We start from the raw sequence: 6960 nt of genomic DNA, 5'->3' as shown, positions 1-6960 counted from the left end.
ATAGGTCACCTAAAAGATCAGCATGGCCATCTATGTGTGGAACCACCGGAAATGGGAAAGATTTTTAATGCATATTTCTCCTCAGTGATTACTGAGAAGAGAATCATGCACGCTAGGGAAATAAGGAAAACAAGTGGGCATGTTTTGGATCACATACATATTATCAGAGAGGTGGTGTTTGCAGCCTTAAAGCACATTAAGGTGGATAAATCCCCTGGGCCTGATCAAGCCCATCCTCGGACTTTGTGGGAGGCTAGAGGAGAAATTGCAGAGATTTTTGCTTCATCTTTAGCCACTGGTGAAATTCCGGAAGACGAGAGGGTGACTAATGCTGTTCTATTGTTTAATAAAGGTAGCAAAGACAAGCCAGGGAACTATAGGCCAGTGAGACTGACGTCTGTGGTAGGCAAATTATTAGACAGGATTCTGAGAAACAGGATCAACCAACATTTGGACCGTCGAGGCCCGATTAGGTATAGTCAGCACAGATTTGTGCGCAGGAAGGCATGTCTGATAAATCTTCGAGTTTTTCAAAGGGATAACCAAAAGGATAGATGCGGGTACAGCAGCGGATGTTTTCTATATGGACTTTAGTAAGGCCCTTGACAAGGTCAAACATGGCAGGCTAGCCATGAAGGTTAATTCATATAGGATTCAGGGAGAGCTGGCTAATAGGAAGCAGAGGGTGACGGGTGAAGGTTTTTTCTCAGACTGGAGGCTTGCGACTAGTGGTGTGCCACAGTGGGTGGTGCTGGGACTTTTGTTATTTTATTATTTACGTAAATGATCTAGATGTGAATGTACAAAGCATGATTAGTAAGTTTGCAGATGATACAAAATTACGAGGTATCTTTGATAGTGAGGAAGGTTATCAAAAATTACAGGGGGATCTTGATCGGATGAGGAAGTGGGCTGAGGATTGCCAAATGCAATTCACTACAGATAAGTGTGCGGTGTTGCACTTTGGAAAGTCAAACCAAGGCGGGACTTATACAGTAAATGGTAAGGTCCTGAGGAGTGTTGTGGAACAGAGGGACCGAGGAATACAAGTACATTGTTCTTTGAAAACGGCGTCACAGGTAGACAGTGTGATGAAGAAGGCATTTAGTATGCTGGCATTCATTGATCGAGGCACTGAGTATTGGAGTTGGACATTATGGTGCAGTTGTATAAGTTGTTGATGAGGCCGCATTTGGAGTATTGTGAACAGTTTTAGTCATCCTCTTACAGGAAAGACATAGTTAAACTGGAAAGAGTGAAAAGAAGATTCACGAGAATGCTGCCAGGACTAGTAGGCCTGAGTTATAGGGAGAGGTTGGCCAGGATAGGACTTTATTCCTTAGAAAGTAGGAGAATAAGGAGTGATATTATAGAGGTATATAAAATCATGTGGGACATAAATAGGACGAATGCGTGTAGTCTTATTATTGCCCAGGGAGGGAGAATTGAAAACTAGAGGCATATGTTTAATGTGAGAGGAGAAAGATTTAAGAAGGACCTGAGGGGCAACTTCTTCACACAGAGGGTCGTGCATATATGGAATGGGCTGCCAGAGAAAGTGGTTAAGGCAGATACAATACAACATTTAAAAAACATTTGGATAGGTATGTGGATGGGAAGGATTTAGAGGGATATGGACCAAATGCAGGCAATTGGAACTGGCTGAGTGGGCGCCATGTCAGCATGGACCAGTTTGGGCCAAAGGGCGTGTTTCCACGCTATATTACTCTATGACTGTAAGTTAAAAGAAAGGTGAGTGGGTGGAGGAGGGTTGAGCAGGAAATGGGATATATTCCATAAATGAATCTGACCATAAAACACCACTGGGGAAAAATCACGTAGCAGAGCTCACAATCCTTTTTTGCAGTAATCTGTATCCAAATAAACAGGTGCTCAATAAATCTCCCTTGGATCAATGGTCATCCAAATGAAAGAATAATTTGTAAATATGAGCAGCATTCAATTTGTAAATTATCTCAACAGGTCGTGTCACAGGTTATTCATATTAGATGGGGAAAGGTGTGTCTAACTGCCACACTGGAAAGAACAGACAGTCCACTGGAGTTGGGGTAGGGGAGACAGGGTGACAGACAGTGCAATAGGCAAAGCCAAAAGAAAGGGAAGGAATGAGTTCACAGCTTGAAGGTGTTGAACTCAACAGTAAGTCCAGAAGGGATCGTTCCGTCCAGGACGTTATCTGAACTATCTACAACCTTTCTCCCCCAGCACTCCAATCCTTGTGAACACCTCCCCACTCCCACCTCAGTTGCATAAAGACTGCTCCCTCCGAAATGTTAGCTTTTTCTCTCTCCATGGATGCTGCCTCACCTGCTGTGTTCGCCAGCATTTTTTTTTGTTTTCAGTTCAGATTCCAGCATCTGCAGTAATTTGCTCCTCTTCCTAAGTCTTTATTACTGATATTAGAAAGCTTTTTAGCTAAGGGGGCTGTCACAGCAAACTCCAGTGTTGGCTCACATGTCCTGTGTGTCTGAATGTGGATCCTGTTCCCACCACCCTCCACCCCACAATTTTCACTCACTTCGCAGACACAGGGCTCCAGGGGCTTCATGGGGACTCCAACTCCCACAATCCCTGTCGCCGCGGTCCATCTGAGTAGGGACCGCCATGAGGTTGGCGGGGGTAAGGTATCGCAGGATATGTGCGTGTGTAGGGATGAGTTTGGGGCAGTAAACATTTCTTGCTGTATGACTGGCTCATAGTTACCGCATCTTTTTATTTTCTACGGCCAGAAGGTTTCAAACGTCATGGGATCAAGGTCGCTGCTGGCCCACGTAGTTCCATGTTCTGCCCCAACTCCGTCATAATTCTGTCATATGACCAATGGAAAGAACCGGAGCACCGGAAGCACTCGATTTCCAGCCAGACAGAGCTCCCCTAAAGCATGAGCGCAAATATGAAACAATGAAAAAGGAAGAAGGGTCCCGACCCGAAACGTCAACCTTCCTGCTCCTCTGATACTGCCTGGCCTGCAGTGTTCCTCCAGCTCCACACCGTGTTATTTCTGACTCTAGCATCAGCAGTTCTTACTATTTCACAATGAACTACTCAAGCAGTTCTAAGGCGGGATCATTGGATCCAAAATGTTAAACTTTCATTTCTCTTCACAGATGCTGTCAGACCTGCTGAGCTTTTCCAGCAACTTCTGATTTTGTTTCTGAAATTCTGAAGCTGCTCTTTCCTGCCCAGTAAAGCTGTTGTTGCTGCTCCTCTCTCTGAATGAAGATTGAGCTTTACCCAGCTACAGTAGGACGGTGGCTCAGTGGTTAGCACTGCTGCCTCACAGCGTCAGGGACCCGGGTTCAATTCCACCCTCGGGCGACTGTCTGTGTGGAGCTTGCACGTTATCCCCGTGTCTGCGTGGGTTTCCTCTAGGTGCTCTGGTTTCCTCCCATAGTCTAAAGATGTGTAGGCTAGGTGGATTGGCCATGCTAAATTGCCCGTAGTGTTCAGGGGTGTGTGGATTAGGTGGGTTATAGGCGAATGGGTCTGGTTGGGATGCTCCAAGGTTCAGTGTGGACTTGTTGGGCCGAAGGGCCTGTTTCTACACTGTAGAGATTCTATGATTCAGACTGAAACTTCCACTTCTGTCCATCATGAGTCAGCAAACAATTTCTTTTTTTTTAAATTCTGGTCTGAAATTATTTACTTGCAGCAACTGAAACGAAAGGAAGTGAACCCATAGAGGGAGCAGAGTCTATCCAGGACAAGAAGTAATGATCACTTAGCTTTGACTGTTCTGTATTTCTAATCTAATTTCTAATGCAATAGTCATAACTTTTATAACTCTTTTTGCAGGATGTTAGAAAGGGACGATTTGCAGGCAGAAATCTCAAAACAACCATCATGTGAAGATGTAACGGAGCCACTGAAATAGCTGGCACTTGAATATCATTGGCTTGAAACCATAGATTGAGAATATCTGTCTGCTTCAAAAGATTTGAAACATCAGTTTGTCTGGAAAACCACTGAGACATACACACCCAAGTAAGAGTTTGCCAGTGAACTGATGTGCCTTCAACCAGTCTCCCAGCCTAAAGAAACATTGCACCTTCACAGTAGGAAGATACCATACCTGTGTTCTAGGTGGACAAGGATGCGGCTGATTGTTGAACTTATAGAGACACAAGACCACCCATAACATAGATAAACCATGCAAATGTGAGGACTGTAGGAAAGGATTCCGTTCCCTGTCAATGCTGGAGTTTCATTGATATGGCCATACCAGGGAGAGGCCATTCACCTGTTCTGAATGTGGAAGGGATTCCATGATTCATCTGCTCTCGAGAAACATCAGTGTGCTGCCACAGGTGATTGGCTATTCACCTAATTCGAGTGTGGGAACAAATTCCATGAATATTTCACCCTGTTGACACACCAGTGAGTTCACATAGGGAAGAGGCCAACTACCTGCTCTGACTGTGGAAAAAAAATTCACTCAGTCATCTAGCCTGCTGAGACACTAGTGAATCCATACGGGGGAGAGGCCATTTAAATGCTCCAAGTATGGGAAGCAGTTCAGAGACTTATCTACCCTACAAAATACCAGCAAGTTCATAATGTGGAGAAGCCATTCATCTGTTCTGAGTGTGGAAAACGATTCACTCAGTCATCCAGTCTGTGGAAGCGTAAGAAAGTTCACAAATAATCACAAAGGATTTGGATCTGTTATTAATACTCAATTTCTGTGCTGCTAGACAGCACATTTCAAACCCACAATTTCTACCATCTGTGAGAACAAGTGCAGCGGTTATGTGGGACCATTACCACCTGCAAGCTACTCTCCATATCGCACACCATTCTCATTAACAGGATGTTAGAAAGGGAAGATTTGCAGACAGAAATCTCAAAACAACTATCATATGATAGAGTCACTGAAATAACCTGAATATCATAATCCTCCATATTAGCTGTTCCTTTACTGTTGATGGGTCATAATCTTGGAACCCCTCCCTAACAGCTTTGTGGGTGACCACACACCACAAGGACTGCAGTTCCAGAAGGCACTTCGTCATCACCTTCTCAAGGAGAACAAGTGGGATGGGCAATAAATGCTGACCTAGGCATTGATGCTATACCCCGTCCATTGATTTTAAAAATGAGGCAATATCCAAACCAAGGTTGAGCAAAAGTCATGCTGCCAATGGGTAAAGTGGAAGGGTCAGAGGGTTTCTTACTGCTGGACTGGCCACTCTTTAATGCTCCTTGAGCCTGGGGCTGCGCATTCCCATGGAAATATTCCCCAAAAGTTGAAGAAGTACATTTATTTTATCTTGGATAGTAAATATGTTTTCTCTACCACTCCAATTAGATTAAAAATAAATACGTTCATCTTTTTTCCATTGAGTGTCTAGACCAGGGCTAGGCCAAACGACTCAATTGGTCTCTGTTAGTATTTGTGCTCCACATGAGTCTCCACCCTCCCCTCTTCATCTCCCCCATCAGCACATCCTTCTTTTCCTTTCTGCCTCATGTACTTATCCAGCTTCTCCTTAAATGTATTTGTGCTGTTCACGTCAACCACTCGCTGTGGGAGTGAGTTCCACGTTCTCCCCTGTCACTGGGTAAAGACATTTTCTCATGAAATCCCTATTGGGTTCTTGAAGATTTCCATCATTTTAAAGATTTCCATCAGGTCACCCTTCAGCCTTCTCTTTTTTTACAGAAAAGCTCCTCAGCCTTTCTTGAGGGTTACATACTGTCAGTTCTGATAATATTTTTGTGAATTCATGTGACACGTTCTCCAGTGCCTTTGTTTCCTTTTTCTAAATTGAGATGACAAATGTTAACAGTGCTCTCAATGGAGTCAAAATTTACTTTGAAATAAGTGAAACTTAATTTTCCTCCTTTTCAGTTCTATCCCTGTAGAAAGGAGCCCAAATATGGGCCAGGCCTTTGCAGAATGACATTAATTTCCTTGAGATATCTGAGACGGAATTAGAAGAATGTCATCAGGGATTCGGGAATCCAGTTGGTTGGATAGAATGTATCAGCTGATCCTTTTCTCTTTCGATCATAGATTCACTGTGGCAGAGCAGAGAGGGAGGCCATTCAGCCCTCTGAGGTTATATTGGCTCTGTTTAGAACAAGTGTCCGTCTTTGTTCTATCCCAACAACCCTGCAAGTTTATATCCATCAAAGACCCTCCAATTAAAAAAAAAATGATGAATATATTGTTCGGGGTGAGAAATGAACGGAATAACTCATTTTAGATGTAGTTCAGGAGAACCTTCCAATCTAATATCCATCTATATTCTAGTTAAAGTCTGGAAAGTTGAGATGACTTGAATAATTGATATCTTTCCTTTTAAAGAGTTGCATTGTTTGCCAATAAACTTTGTTTTAGTAAACTATATTTGATCATTTTGTCAGTGCCCGACAGATCAGGAGCATATAGGGAAATGTTGAGACAGACATCCCTTTTGATAAATGCACCTAAAAGTTAATATGTGCTATGGTGTTGGGATAACAGTGGATATGCAGATATGAAGTGTTATGTGTGAAAGAAATAACGTGTAAATTCATGGTGAACCTGCACTAAAGAGCTGGTCCCAAACACATGCAGCTCCTTGAGAAACAGCTGCACATGAAACGGTTAATGTGGCCAGGGGTTGGGGGAGTGGGACAGCATTCTGACATCATCAAGACAGTGACGTATTCTCCCGAGAGAAACTGACTTGGCACAATCAGGAGAGAATTCAACCAACGGGAAATGGTCAGAAAGTCAGCGAGGTTCATCATAGAGGGTTTAAAACTTGGATTGGGATCATTAGTAAGATCCCACAGGTTGGACACAAGTAAATAAAAAGAATGGAGAACCTTTTACACCCGTATTTGATCTATTCCTTGAAGGTCATGGATCTAAGTACAAGTAATTTATAAGTCATGGCATTCCTTCAGTAGAAGGAAAAATCGAGTTGATCTGACCCCAGCAGTGGGCAG

This window comes from Rhincodon typus, chromosome 42, assembly GCF_021869965.1.
Source record: "Rhincodon typus isolate 14 chromosome 42, sRhiTyp1.1, whole genome shotgun sequence".
NCBI lineage: Eukaryota > Metazoa > Chordata > Chondrichthyes > Orectolobiformes > Rhincodontidae > Rhincodon > Rhincodon typus.
The sequence above is the reverse complement of the archived record's forward strand: the minus strand, read 5'-3'. Positions refer to the sequence as shown.